General features: G+C 45.5%; 1 non-coding gene across 1 annotated transcript; it reads left to right on the top strand.

Annotated features, from left to right (window-relative positions):
- Positions 1 to 1,797: 1,797 nt before the first annotated feature.
- TRNAQ-UUG (transfer RNA glutamine (anticodon UUG)) lies at positions 1,798 to 1,869 on the top strand. The gene has a single exon. It is a non-coding gene; the product is annotated as a tRNA-Gln (tRNA).
- Positions 1,870 to 13,654: the final 11,785 nt, after the last annotated feature.

The raw sequence follows: 13,654 nt of genomic DNA on the forward strand, positions 1-13,654 counted from the left end.
CAACCAACCACAAAAAACAAAAGGGGGGAAGACAAATACCATATATCACTTATATGTGTGCGGGGAAATAGCACATAGCCAAGATGGCATCAGTCAGGCTCTCTTGCCCCACGCCCTCTCACTCTCTTGCCCTCTCCCCCTCTCCCCCCCCAACCCCCGCGCCCTCTCGCCCCGTATCCTGTAAACAATGATTTTGCATGGTTATGTAACAGCTGAGAGCACAAACAGCACGGCACATGCAGGTCATGATGTACTTGCTTGGCCACCAGCCACTTTTGTTCTGTAGACCTATATGAGCCCCACCTGAGAAACCCCTTTTGCTGCTGTGCCATCCCAGAGAGAAAACACATATCTGCAGTTCCTACACCCCTTCGAGTTTTCTTCCAGCTTCCCCACTTGTGTCTTGCCTACCCTGGGTTCAGCGAATTTGCAAACAGTGAGACAATTGGTGTAGTTGGCAGGATACCCGGCAGGATGCCCAGCAGGTAGGGGAGCCTGAGGCTCTGATGGAAGGAGCAAGCCGGTGGCCACCACTTTGTATGTGGTACCCAGCGGAAGGAAGGCTGGGAGGCAGTGGGCAGGTCACTGGATATTACTGAAGAGGCGTGATAGGCGGTGAGTTCCTGTTTGCGGACAAAGAGGTGTGGACTGCCTCTGGCACTTTGGGGTGGATTTTCTTAACCGCCTTGAAGGTGAATATGGACAGTGCCTTCCATGATGCTGTGCAAGTGCCTGAATTGCAGAGACCAGAGGAAGGGCTGGAGTAGTGCGCATGCGTGCTGGAGCAAGAGATGCGTGGCCTCGAGGAGCCCAGCACCTTGGACTGAGGTAATGAGGGATGATGACAGTGGACATTGTGAGGCCGCAGGTCTCCGCTTGTCAGTGAGGCCCCAGCTGTGCAGCAGAAAGTGAAGCGTGAGCAGCCCATGGCCTCTGGGAGGAGGAGCATCCTTAAAGGACCTCCAAAGTGACTGAGTTCACAACGTATTGATCAAATACTCAGGCAGAGTGGGTTGCCTTGGGTAAGAAGTTGCGGCAAAAGCAAGGGGAGCCCTTGGCAACATGGCTTTCGTGACTCTGGGACGCAGGGATGGACAGTATCATTTGTTCTGGAAACGAGATAGAATGGTTAGCCTTTATAACCACTCACCCCTCGTTGAGACAAACGTTGCAGAAGGCTAGGCGACTCATGCAAGGGGCGCACCTCACCAAACATACAGCCTGATGGAATGGATTAACACTCCCATCCACACCACATGGGTGAATGTGGGAGAGCTCCCCGATGCTGTGAGTAATTGGTATACCTATGCCGAGTTGACCCAAGTGGTAAGAGAATTGGACATGAAGCAGTCTATGTTTAACTGAAATACCCGAGGTCCAGATGACCAGCATTTTACTGGTGGCATGCTAGACGCCATTTTGAACAATACCTTGTCTGCCTCATATGTACATATATAGGTATAACTGAATCACTTTGCCGTACACCTAAAACAGTGTAAATTAACCAAACTTAAAAAAAAAAAGACTAGAGGGAAAAAACACTCACACAGGTGGCACTAACAGTAAAGAACCTGCTTGCCTATGTAGGAGATGTAAGAGATGCAGGTTCAGTCCCTGGGTTGGGAAGATCCCCTGGAGAAGGACATGGCAATCCACTCCAGTATTCTTGCCTGGAGAATCCCATGGACAGAGGAGGCTGGCGGGCTACAGTCCATAGGATCTCAAAGAGTCAGACAGTACTGAAGCGACTTAACACACATATGCACACAAACACTCATATCCATACACACAGGAAATTCCCTGGTGGTCCAGTGGTTAGGACTCTGCTCTTTGACTGCAAGGGCCTGGGTTCAATCCCTGGTTGGGGAACGAGGATCCTATAAGCTGCGTAGCATGACCAAAAGACAAAACACACACACACTGCAAGTGTGTTCACATCTCCAAACCTTGTTGATCCAGAAGGAAAGGAAAGATTTGGCTCATACAGGGAGAGAAGATGGATAAGGAAGAAAGAGGAGAATCAAGCACATTGATAAATATCAATATACATCTGTTTACATACACATGGCCTGCTTTGGATCTGCAACACCTTTGAGATTGCGGTTTTCATCACGTGTTGTCCTTTTCTTTACTCTCCTTAGCTATTCTTTCCCCTTAGTTATTATTTACAATTTAGACATAAGTGTATTGTTCAGGTCCAAGATAGTTTCTATTCCAGTTTGTGCAGAAAAATGTCAGCAAGATAAAGTTATTTGCATATTATTTCCTAAGAGAAAAGACACAATCTCTCTAACAACATCCCACAGTCTTTCTAAAATAAACCTTCCTTCTTATTTATTCCTGAATGGACATCTCGATCTGTTTCATATGAATGTGAAAGTGTTGATACTGATTAAGGAAAAAAGCAAAGCACAAGCAATTAGTAAGAATTGCAAATTCTCCCTCATGTTTGTATGGAGCTTCGCAATGAACAGAAACATGCTTTTCCAGGTTTTATTTTATTTAATGATTAAAGCAACCTGTTGGAGAAAGTAGATGAAGTAATATTACAATCCCTACTTTATAGATAAGAAATGTGAGGCTTATGAGAATTAAGTATCTTACATAAAGTTACACACTTAGAAGGTGGCTGAATTCATTTATAGTCCAGATTTCCTGATACTAGGTTCAATGCTCTGTGTTGTAGGATTCCTAATATTTGAAATCAACAAATTTATGTGTTCAATACTGAGGTTTATCCAAGTTTACAGTTTTCTGGCAGATATAATAAGTTTCATTTTGCCAGATGGAAAGTTTTTGTTTTTATCTTTTCAGGTGTCAGTATTAACTTCAGATGGGTAATTTCTGAAAACCTAGTGTCTGTTAACATGAATATCAAGTCCTACTCTGTACACCCTTAGCCAGGGTGGCTGGTGAGGAGCCGCATTTCACACTGATGTTTTAGTGACATCAGCCATGCTGTGGCTTGCTTTGTGCATTGTCAGGCCTGTGGATAGGGCAAAAGAAGTCCCGATGTGACAGGGAAGACCCTTTGTATTCTAAGCTAATCGCTAAAGGGATGTTGCCTATAAGCTTAAATTGTACATGATGGCCCATCTCTGGGAAACTTGCTTCCCAGGGAATAAACACTGAGCTAAAATACCTTTGCTTGGCTCAATGCATCCTGACCAGGCCCACCTGTGCATGACTGCAGGGAGGAAGAAATGAACACATGCCCTCTGGGGGCTGATGACAACCAGGTTTGACTTTACTGCCTCCCCTTGTGGAGAAGGCAATGGCACCCCACTCCAGCACTCTTGCCTGGAAAATCCCATGGACGGAGGAGCCTGGTGGGCTGCAGTCCATGGGGTCGCTAAGAGTCGGACACAACTGAGCGACTTCACTTTCACTTTTCACTTTCATGCATTGGAGAAGGAAATGGCAACCCACTCCAGTGTTCTTGCCTGGAGAATCCCAGGGACACAGGAGCCTGGTGGGCTGCCGTCTATGGGGTCGCACAGAGTCGGACATGACTGAAGCAACTTAGCAGCAACAGCAGCGGCAGCAGAAGCAGCAGCCACCCCTTGCAATATTAAAGGAGCCTGAATTCTACCTCAGGCAAGATGGTTCTCTGGGGCACGAACCCACCATCTTCTCTGTTAGTTGGCTTTCCAAATCATCATTCCTTGCCCCAACAACTTGTTTTATGATTTCTAGCCTGTTGAGTAGCGAGCGGTATGATCTTGAATGCAGTAACACCAGGTGTGCTATTGAAGGCCACGTGGTGATACCTCGTTGACAAGTCTGTGGGGACAGAAGGAGGAAGGGATCATTATATCCCTGGAAAGAAGAATTGGGAGCGGCTCCCTAGGGGAGGTGATGCTTGATGTGGGCTCTTCAGTGTGAGTAATCTTTCCCTGGTGGGCAGGGGGCATAGAGTGGACATTTCAGGAAGGGAAGGTAGCGTTAGCAGATGTACAGAGGAGTGACACAGTGTCTGGTGGGACTGGACAAAGGGGACAGGGCTGCTCTGAGACAGAGCTGAAGGTCAACCCAGCCAGAATTCAAGGGACCCTCCAGTCTAAGAGTCAGTCCACCTCACAGGAGATTTGTGTAGACCTTCTGGGCCAGTGGTTCTCAATCCTGGTACACATCAGAACCACGCCTATGGTTCTGACTTCTTGGTCTTAGGTGGAGCCTAGGCTTCCTCAGAATTAAAAGAAATGCTCCAGGTGTTATTAACTGTTAAATAATTATTCCAACACTTGTTGAAATGATAAGGGAGACGTTTATGACTACTGGTATGGGATATTGCAATAGGGGAGAGACATGGGGTTCAACTCCAAATATGACATAGACAAATGGGGATTTTTAGACAATATGGCAGGGTAAAGAATCCACCTGCCAGTGCAGGAGATACAGGTTTGATCCCTGGGTCCTGAAGATACCATGAAGGAGGGCACAGCAACCCACTCCAGTATTCTTGCCTGGGAAATCCCATGGGCAGAGGAGCCTGGCAGGCTACAGTCCATAGGGTCGCAGAGAGTCAGACAGGACTGAAGCGACTGAGCATGCACACGCATGCAGCCAATAGGCAGGCAGAGTTCCCTGGGCACAACTGGTGACCTTAAGAAGTAGCTGACTTTATTTATTTAACTAAAATAAATTATTAGACTTCCCTGATGGTGCAGTGGATGGAGAGTCTGCCTGCCAATGCAGGGGTCACAGGTTCGATCTGTGGTCTGGGACGATCCCACATGCTAAGAGTAACTGAACCCTTGCATTACAACTACTGTGCCTGTGCTCTAGAGAGAATGTGCTGCAGCTATTGAAGCCCGAGCACCTAGAGTCTGTGCTCTGCAGCAGGAGAAGCCACCACAATGACAAGCCCCTGCATTGCAGCGATGGAGAAGGCAATGGCACCCCACTCCAGTACTGTTGCCTGGAAAATCCCATAAACGGAGGAGCCTGGAAGGCTATAGTCCATGGGGTCGCTGAGGGTCAGACACGACTGAGCAACTTCACTTTCACTTTTTACTTTCATGCATTGGAGAAGGAAATGGCAACCCACTCCAGTGTTCTTGCCTGGAGAATCCCAGGGATGGGGGAGCCTGGTGGGCTGCCGTTTATGGGGTCGCACAGAGTCGGACACGACTGAAGTGATTTAGCAGCAGCAGCACTGCAGCGAAGAGTGATTCCCACTCTCTGCAACAAGGGAAAGCCCATGCAAAGAAATGAAGACCCAGCCAAAAATAAAAGTTGTTTTGAAAAAAGAGGTAAAATACCTATATTAAAAATATATTTATTTGGCTGTGCCAGGTCTTAGTTTCGATATGTAGGATCTTTAGTTGTGGTGTGTGAACGCTTAGTTGAGGCACATGGAATCTAGTTCCCTGACGAGGGGTTGAACTCAGGCCTCCTGTGTTGGAAATGTGGAGTCTTAGTCACCAGACCACCAAGGAAGTCCTATGAAGTAGCTGACTTTAAGGTAGGATTCTGAGTAAGGAAGGAAGTTCAGAAGACATAAATTTCCTATCCGTACTTATGCTCTGCTCCCTCACCAATAATGATAATGATAATGACAAACTATGCTGTGCTTAGCTGCTCAGTCATGTCTAACTCTTTGAGACCCCATGGACTATAGACTGCCAGGCTCCTCTGTCTGTGGGATACTCCAGGCAAGAATACTGGAGTGGGTTGCCATCCCTTCCCCCAGGGATCAAGCCTACATCTCCTTCATTGCAGGCAGGTTCTTTACCAGTGGGCTTCTGGGGAAGCCCAATATACTATATTACATTATTTAAAAAGCAAAATATAAGCAATACTTTGGATGCTGTTGTAGTCATGAAGCCTCTGAGCTGTGCATCTACTGGAGAAGAGTAGAAGGATTATTGAGTACAAGGAGAGGCCGTCTGGGGTTGGGTAATGTGATTTGACTTAATAACATGATTTCTCATTTGATGCCAGCAAGCTGGTTGGTCCAGAGACAGAGACAGTGGGACAATAAATCTATAAGCTTGCCAATAAACAGAGCAGAACAGTAACAAGGCCCACACTTTGAGGCAGCTGGGAGGATATCACTAAAATGACTGACCTTGGGGACCTGGATAATAGGAAAGAGGGAGACTAGGACAAGTTTGAGGGGCTGGGGTCCATGGAATCTGACACTTAAACAGGCAGGAGGTCATTGATTCCTCCCAGTAACCTTGCAAGTGGGTAATTTATTATTCCCAATTAATAGATGAAGAAACTGAGGCTCAGCGTAGTTGTATGATTTGCTCTGGCTCATAAAGCTTGTAAGAGGTAGCAGCAGGACAGGGACCCAAGTTTGTTTAACAACTAAGAACAGTACTGTTTTCATAGAGAGGGAAGAGTGAAGTCATAAAAAGACCCATTTAAGCCAAGGAGGCCATGTACCCATCTAGGTAAACGTCGTGGCCCTCCACCTTCCCACCCCAGCCCTGGGGAAGCCCAGGGTGCCCTGTCCAGAGGCTCTGGAGACTGGGATCAAGTTGTCCCAGTGTCATTTTGATGTGGTCCTATGTGCCAACATGACAGGTAAAGGTCACGGCTGCAGCGAGGGATTTCCCATCTGTTGATAATCAAGTCCTTCAGCCAATCACTCCAAAATTGAAATGCATGTTTAATAAGCTGCCTCTCTGCAACAAAGCAATTTAACTCACTGATAATTATGCAGGTCTACCTCTTGCTCTCAGGATGCTGGCTTTACTCACAGTGTCCTCGATGTGGCATATTCAAAACCCTTACATCTGCCGTGGGTGCTTAAATTCCCAGAGATGTGATTATTATTTTGGAAATGTCAAGAATTCAGAGTCCCACAAAAGGACCAGCTTTCCACTCGGTTTGGCAGTTATAGTTCAGTTACACTTGAACTTCAGACAATGAAGCTTTTTTTTTTTTTTTTTTTTTAGTATAAGTAGGTCCCAAATATCACATGGGATAAATTTTTTTGTTAAGTATTCAAATTTGATTGGGCATCTTGTACTTTCATTTGCTAAGTCTGGCAGCTGTATTTTCCACATTGAATTAAGATTTCTACTCAGTCACAGATTTCAGCTGAATCTTTAACTCCAGGACAGCTGGAACCTCAAGCATATGAAAGAACTGTGGAATTAGTGAGGTCCAGCTTGTACTGGCCTTCGTTTTTGGTAGTTGCTCAAAGCAGCCATGTTTATCCCATGGGATCCAGACTCTCAGCAAGAGTTGATTGGCTGGAGTGACCATGTGAGTTGAATTGGTCCAATTGGATCTGTTTCTGAGAACTGAGAGTCAGAGAAAGCCAGTTAGTCTTTGCAAGAGGTTGAAACTGAGGGGATGACTCATGAGATAGCCCATTCATTGTTTCTTCTGCAAATCTTCCCCTTTTCACTGAGCTAGGCTGAGTTTATTTTTGTTGCTTGAAAGCAAGGGGGCTCACCTGAGAAAGGGTGGTAATCCTAGACCGTATTTAGTAGAAGCATGCAGGAATCCTCTCCTGGGATTGCCATGCTCATCTCTTCCTCACTGTCTTATTTCTTCAGGCTGCTATATCAGAATATCACAGACTGGGTAGCTTATAAGCAATAGAAATTCATTTCTCAGAGTTCTGGAGCCTGAAAGTCCAACGGAAGGGTGCCAGCATGACTAGGTGAGGGCCCTCTTCTGGGTTGTAGACCTCTTGTGTCCTCACGTGCTGGGCTAGAGATCCCTCCAAAGCCTGTTTTATAAGGGCATTAATCCCATTCACAAGGGCTCCCCTCCTGGTTTAAACATCTCAGAAAGGCCCCACCTATTAATACTATCCCCTTTAGGGGTTAAGAGGACAACATATGAATTTTAGGAAGACACAAACATTTCAGATGATAGCACCTACCCACCCAAATGCTACTCATTCTTCAAGACTAGATTAAGTCCCATTTTCTCCACCTTAATCATCTAGCACATTTTAAAAAACTGATTGATTACCTGGTTATCAAGGGCTACCTGAACTGAAGGGCTTCCCTGGTTGCTCAGACAGTAAAGAAGCCACCTGCAATGCAGGAGACCCAGGTTCAATCCCTGGGTTGGGAAGATTTTCTGGAGAAGGAAATGGCAACCCGCTCCAGTATTCTTGCCTGGGAAATCCCACGGACGGAGGAGCCTGCCAGGCTACAGTCCACGGGGACACGACTGAAACGACTAAACAGCACGCACTTCGACTGAAATGTGAGTACATGAAATTCCATCAGAGAAGCAGGACTTAGTGGAAGCTATAAAGAAGACTTTGAAACCTTTCTCAACCTTTTTGTATTTCTCCACTTGAAAACTCCAGTACTTTCATTACCTGAGACCCTTCCAGGCTGCACACTCACTGAGGCAGGACAGAGAACATTGTATCAGGATGCAGTATATTAACCTTCTGGTTGACTTCCACTTTTTTTTTTTTTAACTTTTTCTACTACATTGGGGGCTTCCCTGGTGGCTCAGATAGTAAAGAATCAGCCTGCAATGCAGAAGACGTGGACCTGGTGGGCTACAGTCCATGGGGTCGCCAAGAGTCAGATATGACCTAGAGACTGAACACCACCACCAAAGCATCATAAACCACCCTCCCCCAACAAGAAGACCTTCTTTCATAGAAGCTGGAAAGGGGCCCGGGGCCTCAGGCCAGGAGAAAATATGGAGTTTCCTTCTCCTTGTTTCCTCAAATCTAGACTGGCTGGAAACCACAGAGCCTTCTCTAAGTCCACTTCCCCAACTAGCCCTTTGGGCCAGGCTGGCCGGCTTGCATCACACACCCAGCAGTGGGCACAGAATCACAGGAAGGGAGCCAGGTCCAGCAGGCTCTGCTCTGTGATGGAGTAATTGGGAAGAGTCTTGTGTTCTCAAGTCTAGGATGTGAAGGGGCGTCGTAGGTCCACCCGACAATAAACGTGATCTGAGGATCACTGCAGGCTCTGATCAGTGACAGGAGTTGTCTCCCTTTCTTGGGCTGAAACTATTAAAGGAGGGAGTAGCCAAAGACACCAGAAGTGATAAAAAAGATGAAAGTCCCTCTAACCCTATTGTGAGCAAGAAAAACCAGAGAAGGGCGGGGGGGCCGCCCCTTACCCCGCCCCTCCTAAAAATCAGAAAATATTTCTTGAGTTAATGTAAAGATTTTCTATAGTCTTCTCCTTTCCTTACCTAAATCCTGCCTGAATACTACCTCAAAGGATGGTCAGAGAGCAAGAAACAGTATCAAAAAGGACGTAAAGATCAGAGATTAAAAAGCAGTATAAACATTGCATTCCCCTCCCCCCATTAAAATCTACTGATAACTTCATAGAATCAACTCCTTTTAATCTTTTTTCAAGCAACATAAATCAGCAGGTAGCCCTATTAGAATGATTCGAATTTGGAGATGGAGAAATTTACTGAGAAAAGCATTTAATTTCCTTCTCTGGTTGGGGGCTGTATCTTCTCACTGGGAAAACCCATGTGATTTTAGAGATGCACATGGCCCAGATGGGCTACTTAGAGGTTAGAGGTAAGCCGATCTCCCAGAGGGGACTGACAGCGGGAACTCTCAGATCAGAGAAAAACACACGCCCATTTGGACAGGCAGTTAAGTGATGCCCCCACTTCTTGCAGACTCTCTGCTTTGGCAGCCTGGTGCTGTCAGAGCCACCCTTGAAAACATGAACACTGTAGAATATTTTTAAAATACCGATAAAAAAGAAAATTAAAATATAATTCAACCGCTCAGCTATTACCACTATCAGCATTCTTTTCTTTTTTAAAAAAATTTACTTATTTTTAATTGAAGGATAATTGCTTTAGAGTATTCTATTGGTTTCCATCAAATATCAACATGAATCAGCCATAGGTTTACCCATGTCCCCTCCCACTTGAACATCCCTCCCACCTCCCTCCCCATCCCATGTCTCTAGGTTGTTTCTGAACCCTGGTTTAAGCTCCCCGAGTCATACAGCAAATTCCCATTGGCTATCTATTTTACATATGGTAATGTATGTTTCCATGTTACCCTCTTCATACATCCCACCCTCTCCTTCCTCCCCTCACCCTCAGCCATGTCCTAAGTCTCTTCTCTTAATCTAATAGACATAGACCAATAGGTACTCTGAAAACAGGTTCATCAGTACTAAACTGTCATCATTTTTAATCATCTCTCTCCAGGTCTCTGTGTGTGTGTGTGTGTATGTGTGTGTGTGTGCACATGTGCTTCCTTAATGTGACAAGCCCTTGTTAGGTCATACCATATATATTAGTTTCTGTATCTATGTATCTACTTTTAAAAAATGACCAAACAATATCATGGTCACTTTTCTGTGGCATTAAAAACTCTCATAGAAAATCACTTTCAGTGGCTGCTGGGTATTCCAGTGTAGGAATGAGCCATCATTCAATTATTCACTTTCCTGTTATTGGACATTTAGATGGTGTCCAATTTTTCACTCTTATAAACAATTTGGGAATGAGAATTCTTTTAGCCGTGCTTTTGTTCACATCTGTGATTATTCACCTAGGATACATTCTTGGAAGCGAAATTGCTAATTCAGAGCTTGTAGGATTTTGAGGTTTGGGGGACAGCTATTTGCCATTGAGTTGTGGTAGTTCCCTTTGGCAGCGGTCATTTTCTCTGAAACTCCATGACTGGGCAGTACTGGGTCTTCAGCATGTCCTTGTCTAGTTGGGAGATGAAGCCCTTTACTGGGGGGCTCCCCAGTGGGCAGCGAGCTTCACACCACAAAGATACCCTTCGTGTGAACATACCCTTTGTTGGTCTCGCTTCCCTCACTTGTCTTCCTGGGACCAGGTCCCAAAGAAACTCCTTGCATCCAAGTCCTTATCTCAGAGTGTGATTCTGAGGAAACCAACACCAAGTTTGGGCTTCCCTGGTGGCTCAGTGGTAAGGAACCCGCCTGCCAATGCAAGAGATGCCAGTTCAATCCCCTGGTTCAGAAAGATCAGGAAGATCTCCTGGCGAAGGAAATGGCAATCCAGTCCAGTATCCTTGCCTGGGAAATCCCATGGACAGAGGAACCTGACAGGCTACAGTCCACTGGGTTGAAAAAAAGAGCTGCTCATGACTTAGCGACTGAACCACACCACTAACCAAGTTTAGGAAACCCAAACTAAGTCACATGGAAATGCATCAGAGGCAGGAGCCGTTCTTCCGCAGTGTCCTAATCTGCTGGGACAGAATGCCATAGCTGCTGCTGCATCACTTCAGTTTTGTCCGACTCTGTGTGAACCCATAGATGGCAGCCCACGAGGCTCCCCTATCCCTGGGATTCTCCAGGCAAGAACACTGGAGTGGGGTGCCATTTCCTTCTCCAAGGCATGAAAGTGAAAAGTGAAAGGGAAGTCGCTCAGTCATGTCCGACTCTTCGAGCCCCCTTGGACTGCAGCCTACCAGGCTCCTCCGTCCATGGGATTTTCCAGGCAAGAGTACTGGAGTGGGGTGCCATTGCCTTCTCTGGTGATGTGTTGAGTAGAGTCTAAATAGGAAAAAGGATGGAGACTGAAGCATTCAGCTGGGACCAGGCTGTGATGGACTCCATTTCCTGCGAAGAACTCTGGGCTTGGAGCTGTTGGATGGAGCACTCTTTTTGTAATTAATTTTTTGGCCATGCTGAACAACATGTGGGATCTTAGTTCTGCAACCGGAGAGCAAACCCGTATTGCCTGCATTGGAAGCTTGGAGTCTTAATCACTAGACTGCCAGGGAATTCCCAGATGGAACACTTTTAAGAACAGAAATGACGCACCCAGACTCATGTGGCAGAGTGGAAAAGAGACAGTAATGGGAGAGGTGGCAGGGAAGCCAATTAGGAAATGAGTGCAACTTGATTTGCCTCCATCCTGCCGTTTCTCTCACTCGCTCAGTGGAGATGGACCTGGGCTGACTGGCAAATCAACTGGGCACCTCCCCTGGGATCATCATTTCAGCAACTGGCAGTTCTTCTTATAGATGAGCCGGGTTTGCAGAGCAGCCTACGGACTGTCCTGATCTATAAATATCTTCTCTGGCTCCTTTCGGTCCTCCCCCAAGTGCTCTAGGTAAAAGCCTTTTCTAGAATTCAGACAATCAGAGAAACCGCCAAAGCCTCTGCTTGGGGAAGGAGGGGGTGGAGAGAGGGGCAGTGCTTAGGGATATAGGTGGTGGAGCTGTGCATATTTGAGCTGTCAAGACTAGAGAGAGGAGACCTCCAAGAGGGGAAACTGAGGCTAAGAGATGAGCCCCTTGCAATCATATGGCCCCACCTTCGGTCCTGTGCAGTAGCTGCTTCTGTTGTCTAATGTTCTTCCCCCAGGGAGACAATTGGAATACTGTGCATGTGTGCATGTTAAGTCTCTTCAGCTGTGTCTGACTCTTTGAGACCTCATGGACTGTATGTAGTCCACCAGGCTCCTCTGTTCATGGGACTCTTCAGGCAAGAATACTAGAGTCTGTTGCCATGCCCTCCTCCAAAGGATCTTCCCGACCCAGGGATCGACCCTCATCTCCTAAGTCTCCTGCATGGGCAGGCGGGTTCTTTACCACTATCGCCACCTGGGAAGCCCTGGAATACTGTGCCCTACTCTTCAAGTCTGCTTACCTGTCATCTTCTCAGTGAAACCTACCACGACCACTTATTCACTGTGGCACCTGCTCTTCCCTCACCTGCACTTTCTTCTGCGTTTTGCCACTGTACTTCTCACCTCCTAATATACAAGGTCATTAACTGTCTGTTTCTACCCCATTAGCTTCTCAAGGTAGGACCCACGTCTACTTTGTTTGCTGGTGATCCTAAGTTTCTAGAAAGTGCTTGGCAACAGCAGATGCTCAGTGAGTATCAGCTGGACTAACCATACTCTCTGTCTTTCTCGAGTCATGGTTGCCTTTAATGGCAATTTTCAACTGGTCTCACTGATGTTAAAGACAGGTATAAATATGGCAGAGGGATAATAATGATGATAATAATCTTTAACTGAGTCACAATTCAATTGGTAAAGAAGAACTTTAAAACCTGTAAATCCATTCTCAAACATTTAATGAATTACTTCTCTAAAAACATTGGTCCCTAGGCAGCTTTGTCTGATAGAAACATAAAATTTTAAAATATATTTAAAAATACATTAAAACATTTTTGTTTTAAAAATTTTAAGTATATGTTTAAAATTTTCTAGTAGCTCCCCTAAAAGTAAAAATAAACAGGTGAAATTAATTTTAATAATTATTTTGTTCAGTCCAACATAGCAAAATATTATCATTTCCGAATATAATAAATATAAAAGTAATTGATGAGATAGTTTACATTCTTTTTTTCTTTTCTCAAATCTTTGAAAGTCAGTCTGTATTTTATGCTTTCAGCACATTTTGATTTGTACTAGCCATGTTCTTTTTGTTTTTTGAAGTATAACTGATTTACAGTGTCGTGTAGGTTTCTGTTGTACAGCAAAGTGATTCAGTTATACATATATATACCCTTCCCATAATCTGTTCCAATATGGTTGATCGCAGGATATTGAATATAGTTCCCTGTGTTATGCAATAGGACTTGTTGTAAACCTTCTACATATAATAGTCTGCATCTGTGCCATAGCCACATTTAAAGTGCTCAGCGGCCGCATGTAACTAGTGGCTACTGACAGGGTAATTTGAGAAGGAAGATATTAGTCCTTTCCCTCTGGGAGTCATATGTGAGCC

Source organism: Bos taurus, chromosome 14 (assembly GCF_002263795.3).
Source record: "Bos taurus isolate L1 Dominette 01449 registration number 42190680 breed Hereford chromosome 14, ARS-UCD2.0, whole genome shotgun sequence".
Lineage (NCBI taxonomy): Eukaryota > Metazoa > Chordata > Mammalia > Artiodactyla > Bovidae > Bos > Bos taurus.